The following is a 9,991-nucleotide window of genomic DNA, read 5'->3' as shown; positions in this document are numbered from 1 at the left end:
GACCTGGAGGATATTATGCGAAATGAAACAAGTCAGACTGATAAACACAAATATGATATGATTCCACGTATAAGTGGAATCTTTTTAAAAAGCAAAATATAAACCCCGAACATATAAACAAACTGAAAGCAGATTCAGACCTATAAATACAGAGAACAAACTGATGGTTGTCATGGGGAAGGGGGATAAGTAGCCTGGCAAAATGGGTGAAGGGGAGAAGGAGGTAGAGGCTTCCAGTTCTGGAATGAGTGAGTCATGTGAACAAAAAGAGCATAAGGAATACAGCCAATGGTACTGTAATAGCTATGTAGCAGGACAGATGGTAGCTGTACTTGTGAAATCACCAAGTTGTATACCTGAAACCAATGTAACATTATGTGTCAAATGTGCTCCCACCAAACCCAAACAGATAAATAAACAATAAGCACTTCTGGACAACTGCTCCACAAACAGGCAGGCTACTTGTGTTGTGTCTTCCCACAGCTGGTTGGTTTATGGTAGAGCTGGGTGAAGATCCCGCTTTTCTTTGTTTATCTCCCTGACAGACTTCCAGTCAGGTGACTTACCAATTCTCAGGGATTTCTGGAGGTCATTTCAGCTTCCATCCTGCCCGTCCCCATTAATTTTAGTTTTATTATTATTATTATTACTATTATTATTATTATTATTATTATTATTATCTGAGGTAATTATCATGAAATAGATGACTTTGAAGTTGCATCCGGGATTTTAAAAAATCACAGGAATGAGATACAACTAGTTCAGGCTAGAGGGTCTCTCTTAGGGATGGAGAGGAGTATATAAACATCTGTAATTTTTATTTACTGGGTAAATATTTCTGACTCAAATATGACACAATGTTAACATTTGTAAATTTGAATGATGGATGTGCTGCTATTTATTATGCTATATTATACTCTTTTATAGGCTTGAAATGCTTCATGGAAATAAAATCTTCTGATTTGTTTCTACTTGCACATGACAAGTGTATGTTTCTTTATACTCTAGCTGTGTGCCTAAAAATGTGTTAATTAGTATTATATAAATGTAATAATTTTTAAAACTTTGGACAGCTTACTATGTAAGGGACTCCCAGGTAAATCTTTTTTTTTTTTTTTAAATCAGAGAATTTATGGGACGTCTGGGTGGCTCAGTCGGTTGAGCATCTGACTTTAGCTCAGGTCATGATCTTGAGGTTGACAAGTTCGAGTCCTGCATCGGGCTTTGTGCTGACAGCTCAGAGCCTGGAGCCTGCTTTGGATTCTGTGTCTCCCTTTCTCTCTGCCCCTCCCCCACTCACACTCTGTCTCTCTCTGTCTCAAAAATAAATAAACATTAAAAAAATTTTAAATCATAGAATTTATTATACATGGAATCTGCTTAAAACAAGGCATACATGTAGGGTGATAAGATCCAGAGTGAGCACATCAGGGAAATTATGCAGTTTGTATAATTCTTTCTCATAATTTATGTTAGATATACCCTTGCAATCAAAAGGTAAATAAGAACAATCCAGGAAAAAGATCTTTAAAAATGAATATGTCTTTCTTCTGAGAGAAAGCATTACTTTATTAATATATTATAGTGATTCTACTATTAATGAAATAAAGGTTAGAATACTACATTCTTTTAGGGTTCATGGTTTTTCTACTTTTTTTCTATTGGAATCAACTGTCACAAAAGATAAAATGTTCAAAGGATATAATAGCAAAAATTTTATTTCATTTACTACTGGAATTCTGATAAGTTTATATTAAGACGAGCTAAAATTTCTGGTAATGTCTGTGCATAACAGCTGTGCTTACACTGTGTAGGAGTTGAAACTAAGGGTGAACCATGGGGCTCAGGAGCGCCTCTGGAGAAGTGGTCAGAAGTAAAAAGAAGGAGTCTAACTGATTAAAGGAACATGTTGCCTTTTTCATAGAATTATAATTATAGCTGCCTGCTGATTTTAAAGGGATAATCTTCCCATCCTTTGCCACATAAGTCAAATCCTTACTTCTAGCCAGCTCACTTAAAAACAGCAGCATGATTTGAATACAATTTACAAGTCAGTGCACAGACCCAAACAGAAGACTAAGGGGAAGATGGTTCACAATGTGGGGAGTAGCAATTGCTATCAGATCCTTCTGCACACCCACCAGGATATTTAAACTCTAAAAAACCAAGCAAACAAACAAAATTACAAGATCCATGTCAATTAGTGGTAAGCATATGGAGGGAGTGAAACTTTTCACTCTGTTTTTGGGATTCTAAGTTGATACAACTGTTTTGGAAAACTGTTTGTGTCTGTTAGAGCTGAGCAGATACATGCTCTAGAGTCACAATTCCAGTCCTACTCAATAGAGCATGTGCACAGAAAACACAGCAAGAATGTTCATCATGTAACTATCTGTAATGGCCAAAAGCTTGGAATAATAGAGTGAATAATCTGAAATATTTTTATATCATACAGTGGCATAGTACAGAGAATTAAAAATGAATAAACTATTACTCCATGCAACAACAAGGAATATTCTTTTTTTTTTTTTTAGTTTTCTATTGCTGTGTATCAACTTAGCACAAATTTAGCGGCTTAACATAATGTATGTTAATTATCTCATGGTTTCCATGGGTCAGGATTCCAGGAATGAGTAGCTATTTCCTCTGCTCATGGTCTCACTAGGTTTGATCAAGGTGTCTGTTGGCATTGCAGTCTCATCTGAGGCTTGAGGTCCTCTTCAAAACTCATTGAAGCTGTTAGCAGAATTCAGTTCCTTGCAATTGCAGGATTGAGGTCTATGTTTTCTTGCTGGTAGCTGGCCACAGCGTGCTCTTAGGTCCTGGAAGTCATTCTCAGGTCCAAGATGACAGGTTATTTCTTCAAGTAGGAGAACATATATGGCTTTGAAACCCTCATAAGATGACAGGTTATTTCTTCAAGTAGGAGAACATATATGGCTTTGAAACTCTCTCAGGAAGGGTCCCATTACTCTGAAGGGCTCACTTGGTTAAGTCAGGCTCACCAAAGCTAATCTCTCACTTGCATAACTCAAAGTCAACTAATTAGTAACTTAACCTCAGGAAGGAGGTCCCATTATATTCACAAGTTCTTCCTATACCCAGAAAGAGGGGATATACAGGTCATATATATCAGGGAGAGGGAATCTTGAGAGCCATCTTAGAATTCTGCCTATTTGTATTGTATAACTCTATACAAAGTTCAAAAGTCTAATGTTGGGGAAAGAAGTCAAAACAGTGTCTGCCTTTAAGGAGAAATAGTAATGACTGGTATAGAACTCAAGGAAAGTTTCTAGGGTGCTGATAATCTTTTGGTTTGTTTGTCTAGATAGTGGATACAAGGATGTATTCACTCTTCAAACTGTTCAGTTATGATGTGGCATTCTTTTTGGCATGTATGTTATAATTTGACTTAATTTTTTATTTAAAAGAGAAATGAAATATTACAGCTTTTCCTTCCTCCAAAAATATATGTAGGTGGACATATATAGAAAATAATGACATTCTCAGTCAAGAGTGAGTGGGGACAAATTACTTGTAAACTAGGAATTATTTGAGGATTATAGCTCTGATTTGTCACCTAACATATGGAGATATCAGTCAAAATATTTTTTTGTCCATTCTCAAAAAATGAAACAAAACATCTTGCCATTTGCAATGACATGGATGGAGCTAAGCGAAATAAATTATTCTAAGGGAAATAACTCAGAGAAAGACAAATACCATATGATTTCACTCATATGTGGAATTTAAGAAACAGAACAAAGGAAAAAAGGTTTAAAAAAGAGACAGAAAGACAAACCAAGAAACAGACCCTTAACTATAGAGAACAAACTGATGGTTACCGGAGGAAAGGTGGGTGGGAGACGGGTTAGATAGGTGATGGGGATTAAGGAGCACACTTGTGAGAAGTACCAGGTGTTGTATGGAAGTGTTGAATCACTACACTGTAGTCCTGAAACTAATATTACACTGTATATTAACTAACTGGAATTTAAATAAAAGTTAAAACTTAAAAAAATGAAACAAAACAAGCTTTTCATGTTAAAGAATGGAATTTACGTGTTCCTCTTCCAAGAATCCTTCCTTGATATGCACAATCAGAATGAAATACATTAAACGTTGCAAAGAAAACTGTGCCACAACGCCAGTTTGGAAGTCAGTAGATCACTGACTTTCAGCCTTTGTATAAGCCCATAGTCCCTGCTCCCCGCCCGCCCCCAAAAAAGGATGGCTTAAGTTCTATTTTGGAAGAAGTTTTATTTTCCTGGTGAAAATGGGGAGGAGGGCTAGTAAGTAAGTGACACTGCCTTATGATGATTTGGGACTATTCAGTTCAGTTTATGGTCAATTACACATTATGTACATCCCATTGTCTTTGCCTTTGTGTTTCTTATAACAGCATGGTTCAATTAAAACAACTTCTTTGTAACTTTCTTTATCTTGCAAAAATATAATCCTCCTATATAGGTCATTAATTTTTGACCCCAGTTCCTAAATTATGATGAGTTTTTCCCTGTATGCTTTCTTCTGTAGCCTATAAAATTATTTTTCCCTCTTATAGACCTTGTACCGCTAGAAATGGTAATGAGGTAGATGTCTTTGAGTTTTCTTCTCATGTTTCAGAGCATTTTCCTTCAATTCCACTAAAACCCCCAAGCTTTGTATTTCATACTATTCGATTTTATAACCTCATATCCTTCAATTGTAGCTGTTATCTCTCAAACGCTGGATCATTCCTACTCATTTCTCCATGAGTCATTTCCTAGCTGTCCCTCTTCAATTACCTCTATCCTAACTCTTGGTGATTTCAATTAAATTGTAGATAATGCTCTACCCATCTGGCCTCAACTTCCTTAAAATTATCTGCATCCAATAATCTTGTCCTCCACCCTACCTCAGCCACTTACTCTGTAGATATACCTGTTACTAATAATTGCACTCTCTCTGAAACATCAATTTTGTACAGCTCGTTCTGTGACCACTGCCTCCTGTTTTGTTTTGCTTTGCTTTTTTTGGTTTTTTTTTTTTGTTTGTTTGTTTTTTTCCTTCCTAGGGCTCTGTATGTACATTTTCCACCCTCCAATCCATTAATCCTATCAATTTTTCACTGTCCCTCATCCTCTTAATGTCCTCTTTCTTCCGTTTAAAATTTTATGGTCAATGGGGCACCTGGGTGGCTCAGTAGGTTAAGTGCCCAACTCTTAGTTTCAGCTCCATTCATGATCTCATGGCTCCTGAGTTCGAGTCCCACGTTGGGCTCGGTGCTGATGGTGTGGAGCCTGCTTGGGTTTTTCTCTGTCTCCCTCTCTCTCTGTTTCTCCCCTGCTTAATTACTCTCTCTCTCTCTCTCAAAATAAATAAATAAACTTAAAAAGAATTATGGTCAAAGGGCACCTAGGTGGCTCAGTCAGTTAAGCACCTGACTCTTGATTTCAGCTCAGGTCATGATCTCATGGTTCATGAGATAGAGCCCTGAGTTGGGCTCTGCACTGACAACACAGAGCCAGTTTGGGATATTCTCTCTCTCTCTCTCTCTCTCTCTCTCTCTCTCTCTTCCCCTCCCCGCTTGTGCTCTATAAATAAACAAACAAACAAACAAACAAACAAACTTTTAAAAAATAAAATGAAATAAAATTTTATGGCCAATCATTACAATCATGCTTTGCACATACCCTTTGTTCCTTTACACCTTTTATGTTTTATCACATTTGCTTAAGTCTAGTTAATTTCAACTCATCACTGATTCCCTGACATACATCTCTATAGATGAATGTGGCTTGATAGGACATATAACCTTGTTAATTGTTCTTATTATAAATTTACATGAAATTCAAATGGGCCATTAATCTTACCAGGCAATCATATGATATGGTCTAGTCCATTCACTTCCCATTTCTGAAAACCTATATACCACAGTCTCCTTTTTTTAAGTTTATTTATTGATTTTGAGAGAGAGAGAGAGAGAGGGAGAGAGAGAACAAGTAGGGAAGGGGCAGAAAGAGAGAGGGTGACAGAGGATCCAAAGCAGGCTCTGAAGTGGGTTAAGTGCTGACAGCAGAAAGCCCGATGTGGGGCTCTAACTCATAAATTGTGAGATCATGACTTGAGCCGAAGTTGGAGGCTTAACCAACTGAGCCATCCAGGTACCCCCAAAGTCTCCCATTTTTATTCTGTGATGATAACTTTCCCCTATGTAAAGCCAATCCCTCCATTTCAACACTAGATTCCATCTTATGGGACAGAGGGCTGACAGATCACAAAAGATACATCCTTTCTTTCTACAGTAAACAATTTTGATCATTAGAAACTTACTCATCCTGGGGATGCACTTTTCAGTTCCCCTTGTACCTAGATAAAGGATATTATTCTTACTAATCGTATGTGAGTGAAAGAAATATGTGTCACTCTGGGCAAGTGATTAAGAAAAAAAATGTATCTTCTCCATGCTGTCCTTCCAATAACTAGTCAAGGGGGCAAAAAAGGAACTCTCAGGTCTTAGGGGACAGATTGAAGCTCAGTATTGAAGAAGCCTTTGTCCCTTGAAAACTTTACATAGAAAACAACCTACTGGAGACCCTCATGAAACTTTTTTTTTTAATTTTTTTTTTAACATTTATTTTTATTTTTGAGACAGAGAGAGACAGAGCATGAACGGGGGAGGGGCAGAGAGAGAGAGGGAGACACAGAATCGGAAGCAGGCTCCAGGCTCTGAGCTGTCAGCCCAGAGCCCGACGCGGGGCTCGAACTCGCAGACCGCGAGATCGTGACCTGAGCTGAAGTAGGACGCTTAACCGACTAAGCCACCCAGGCGCCCCCCCTCATGAAACTTTTGAGTGAGTAACAAACTCCTAATGTGTTAAGCGATGGAGGGTTTAGATGTAGGTCTTAGAACAGCTGGGTTAATTTACATATATCTCCTCTGACCATCATTTCCGTAATCTCCCATATTATCAATTTTTTTACCTTTTCTTAGAATGCTAATATTTATCTATCCCACATTAAAAAAAAAATCCTGACTCTACTTACCCATCAGTTACCACTAAAGTACTTTGTTCTCCTTGGCAGCAAAATTCCTTGGGTAAATTATTTATACTCTCTCTCTCTCCATATACATACATATATATAGTTAGAATTATTCTGCATCGTTCCATCAAACTTCTCTCCATGAGATCAGCAATAACTTTCATCTTGTTAAATCCAATGGTCAATTCTCAGTTCCTACCTTAATTACCTTATTAGCCACATGTTAGCAACTGTGCCCCTCTTCCCTGTAAACTCTATTTAAATTGTTTTTAATACAGGAAGCCTCTTGATTTTCTTTCTGCTTCATAGGTCACTCTTTACACTCCTTAGCTGCTTATCTTTAGTAAGAACTCTTCATGTTGGATTGCCCCAGAGATCAGCTTTCTTTTTTTTTCTTTTTTTTTTTTTTTATTAACACTACCTTGGTGATCTCATCCACTCTAATGGCTTTAATGTCCACATGACATTGATGCCTAAATGCATATTTCAAGCCCAGACCTCTCTCCTAATCTACAGATAGCTATTTGTGCTATTTAACATCTCCGTTTGGAGTTTAACAGACATATTAAACCTAATAAACCTGAAATTAAAATTCTGACCTCATCTAAACCTTTCTTCCTATTCCTTTTCTGAGAAGTCAGGTATAATTTTTATATTTGCTCCTCTCTGTATATAAGGTGCCCTCCCCCACACATACCCTGGTTTCTTTCAAGATTTCTTCTGTTCTTTCATTTCCCACAGTTTGAATACAACAGGCCTAGGTGTGTAGTTTAATTTTGCTATTTGTCCTGCTTGGTATTCTCTGAGATTTCTAGATTTGTGGCTTAGTGCATGGCGTTAATTTGGGGGAAATGCTCAGCCATTATTGCTTCAAATATTTCTTCTATTTCTTTCTCTCTTCTCCTTCTGGTATTCTCATTATCTATGTGTTATATCTTTTGTAGTTGCCCCACAGTTCCTGGATATTCTGTCATGGTTTGTTTTTGCTTTTGTTTTTCCCCCAGTCTTGTTTCTTTCTCTTTCGTTTTCAGTTTTGGAAGTTTCTTTTGGCGTATTTTCGAGCTCAGAGATCCTTTCCTCAGCCATGTCCAGTCTATTGACGAGCCCATCACATGTGTTCTTCATACCTGTCAGAATGTTTTTATGCCTAGCATTTCTTTTTGATTTTTAATTAGAATTCCATCTTTATGCTTACATTACCCAGCAGTTCTTACATGCTGTCTACTTTTAGACCTTAGTATTAATCACCATGGTTTTAAATTTCTGGTCTGGTGAGGCTAGCATTCATGCCATTTCTGAGTGGCTTTTGTTGTTGCTGTTGTTTTGTTTTGTTTTGTTTTGCATTTTCATAGGCATTGGAATTTGTTGTTGAGGGCCAGAAATGATGTACTGGGGAAAAGGTACATGATAAATAGGCCTTTAATAATGTAATAGTAAGGTATGGGGAGGAGTTCTATAGTCTGTTCTACAGTCCTGGATTGTGTTTCAGTCTGTTAGTAAGCCTCAGCCCCGGAGTTGTAAACTTCACAAGTGTTTCTCTGTCCCCTACTCGCTTTAAGTGGGACAGGATGGCTAGAGGGGCTGGAGTTGGATATTTTCCTTCCCCTCAGTAGATTAAGTTCTGATAAAACTACAATAGGTTAGGGTCTGATAAATTAGTTTCTCTTGAGACCAGAATGCTCTGATGTATTTCAAAATGGTTATTTTCGCCTCCCCCTGTTAGAAGGCTGAAGGGACTTTTTTTCTCCCATATTCCCTGTGAATACCTGGTAGAGCTACTGGAGCTAAAATTCATGTAAGTTTGCCTCCCTACTCCCTAAGACTGCCATCCTGCCGTTTTTATCCTCAGACTTGTCTACACTGACTCTCTAGAAATTTGTCAGTTATAGTCTAGATTTTCCCGCCAGTACTAGCTCCTGTAGAGCTTTCAGCTTGAACGTTTCTGTTCTGTTCAGTTGTGCTGCTCTGTGTTCATCTGCCCTGTAACTCCAATTTGGGGGGTAGTAGTTTGCCTTGTGACCTCACATCCCTGACAGAACTAAGATAAGTTGTTGATTTGCCAGTTTGTTCAGGTTTTTGCTTGCTGTTAGGATGGAGTGACATTCCACGTGAACTGTCATTCCTTTGCTCTGAACACTTCCGTGTTTTCCCATTTAAATCAGAGTAAAATGCAAACTTCTTTAAATTCCCTCTAAAATCGCTCCTCTTCTCTGCCATTGCGGTGTGTGCTGCTGACTGTTTCTTGCCAGGTCTTCTCACAAGACTTCCAAGATCCAGTGATTCCTGGCCAAGAAACAAAAGCAGAATCGTCCCATTCCCCAGTGGATTTGGATGAACACTGGTAATAAAATCAGATACAACTCCAAGAGGCAGCATTGGAGAACAACGACGCTGGGGCTGTAAGGGACCACACATGAGATGGCACACATTTATGCTGCCTGAAAGTCCTGTGTTCGTATTGCATTGCCTCCCTACTGCCTGACCAGTAGATCTGTTTTATCAGGGAAATGGCTTTTCTCTGTTATGATGCTTTTGCACCAGTAGGTTGGTTCGGTAATAAACATGTGAGACCTTTTGACTGACTGACTGACTGACAGACAGACAGACAGACAGACAGACAGATAGATAGATAGATAAATCCCCTCTAAAGTCATGCATGGCCTCTATTACTTTCAACCTAGAATGATATCCTAATATATTCCACCTTGCTCACTCTGCTAAAACTTTACTCGCTTCTCTACTCGTCCTGGAGCACATAGCAGTGTTTTGACAGTGCCATGGTACTGGCTGTTCCTACTGTCCAGGACTCCTCTACATCAGATATCCATATTGCTAATTTTCTGGTTTTCTTCAGATATTTGTTTAAATTTAATGACACTCACTAGGAAAAAAAAAGTTAAAAATGTTAACCCATTCTCCCACCCCCTTACATTTCAGGTCTCCCTTATCCTGCCCCTCTTTTTAA

At 38.2% G+C, this 9,991-nt stretch overlaps 1 pseudogene; it reads left to right on the top strand.

The window, feature by feature from the left end:
• Window positions 1-202: 202 nt before the first annotated feature.
• LOC115519770 lies at window positions 203-9,429 on the top strand (annotated as a pseudogene).
• Window positions 9,430-9,991: the final 562 nt, after the last annotated feature.

Source organism: Lynx canadensis, chromosome C1, assembly GCF_007474595.2.
Source record: "Lynx canadensis isolate LIC74 chromosome C1, mLynCan4.pri.v2, whole genome shotgun sequence".
NCBI classification, from domain to species: Eukaryota; Metazoa; Chordata; class Mammalia; order Carnivora; family Felidae; genus Lynx; species Lynx canadensis.
The sequence above is the reverse complement of the archived record's forward strand: the minus strand, read 5'-3'. Positions and strand labels throughout refer to the sequence as shown.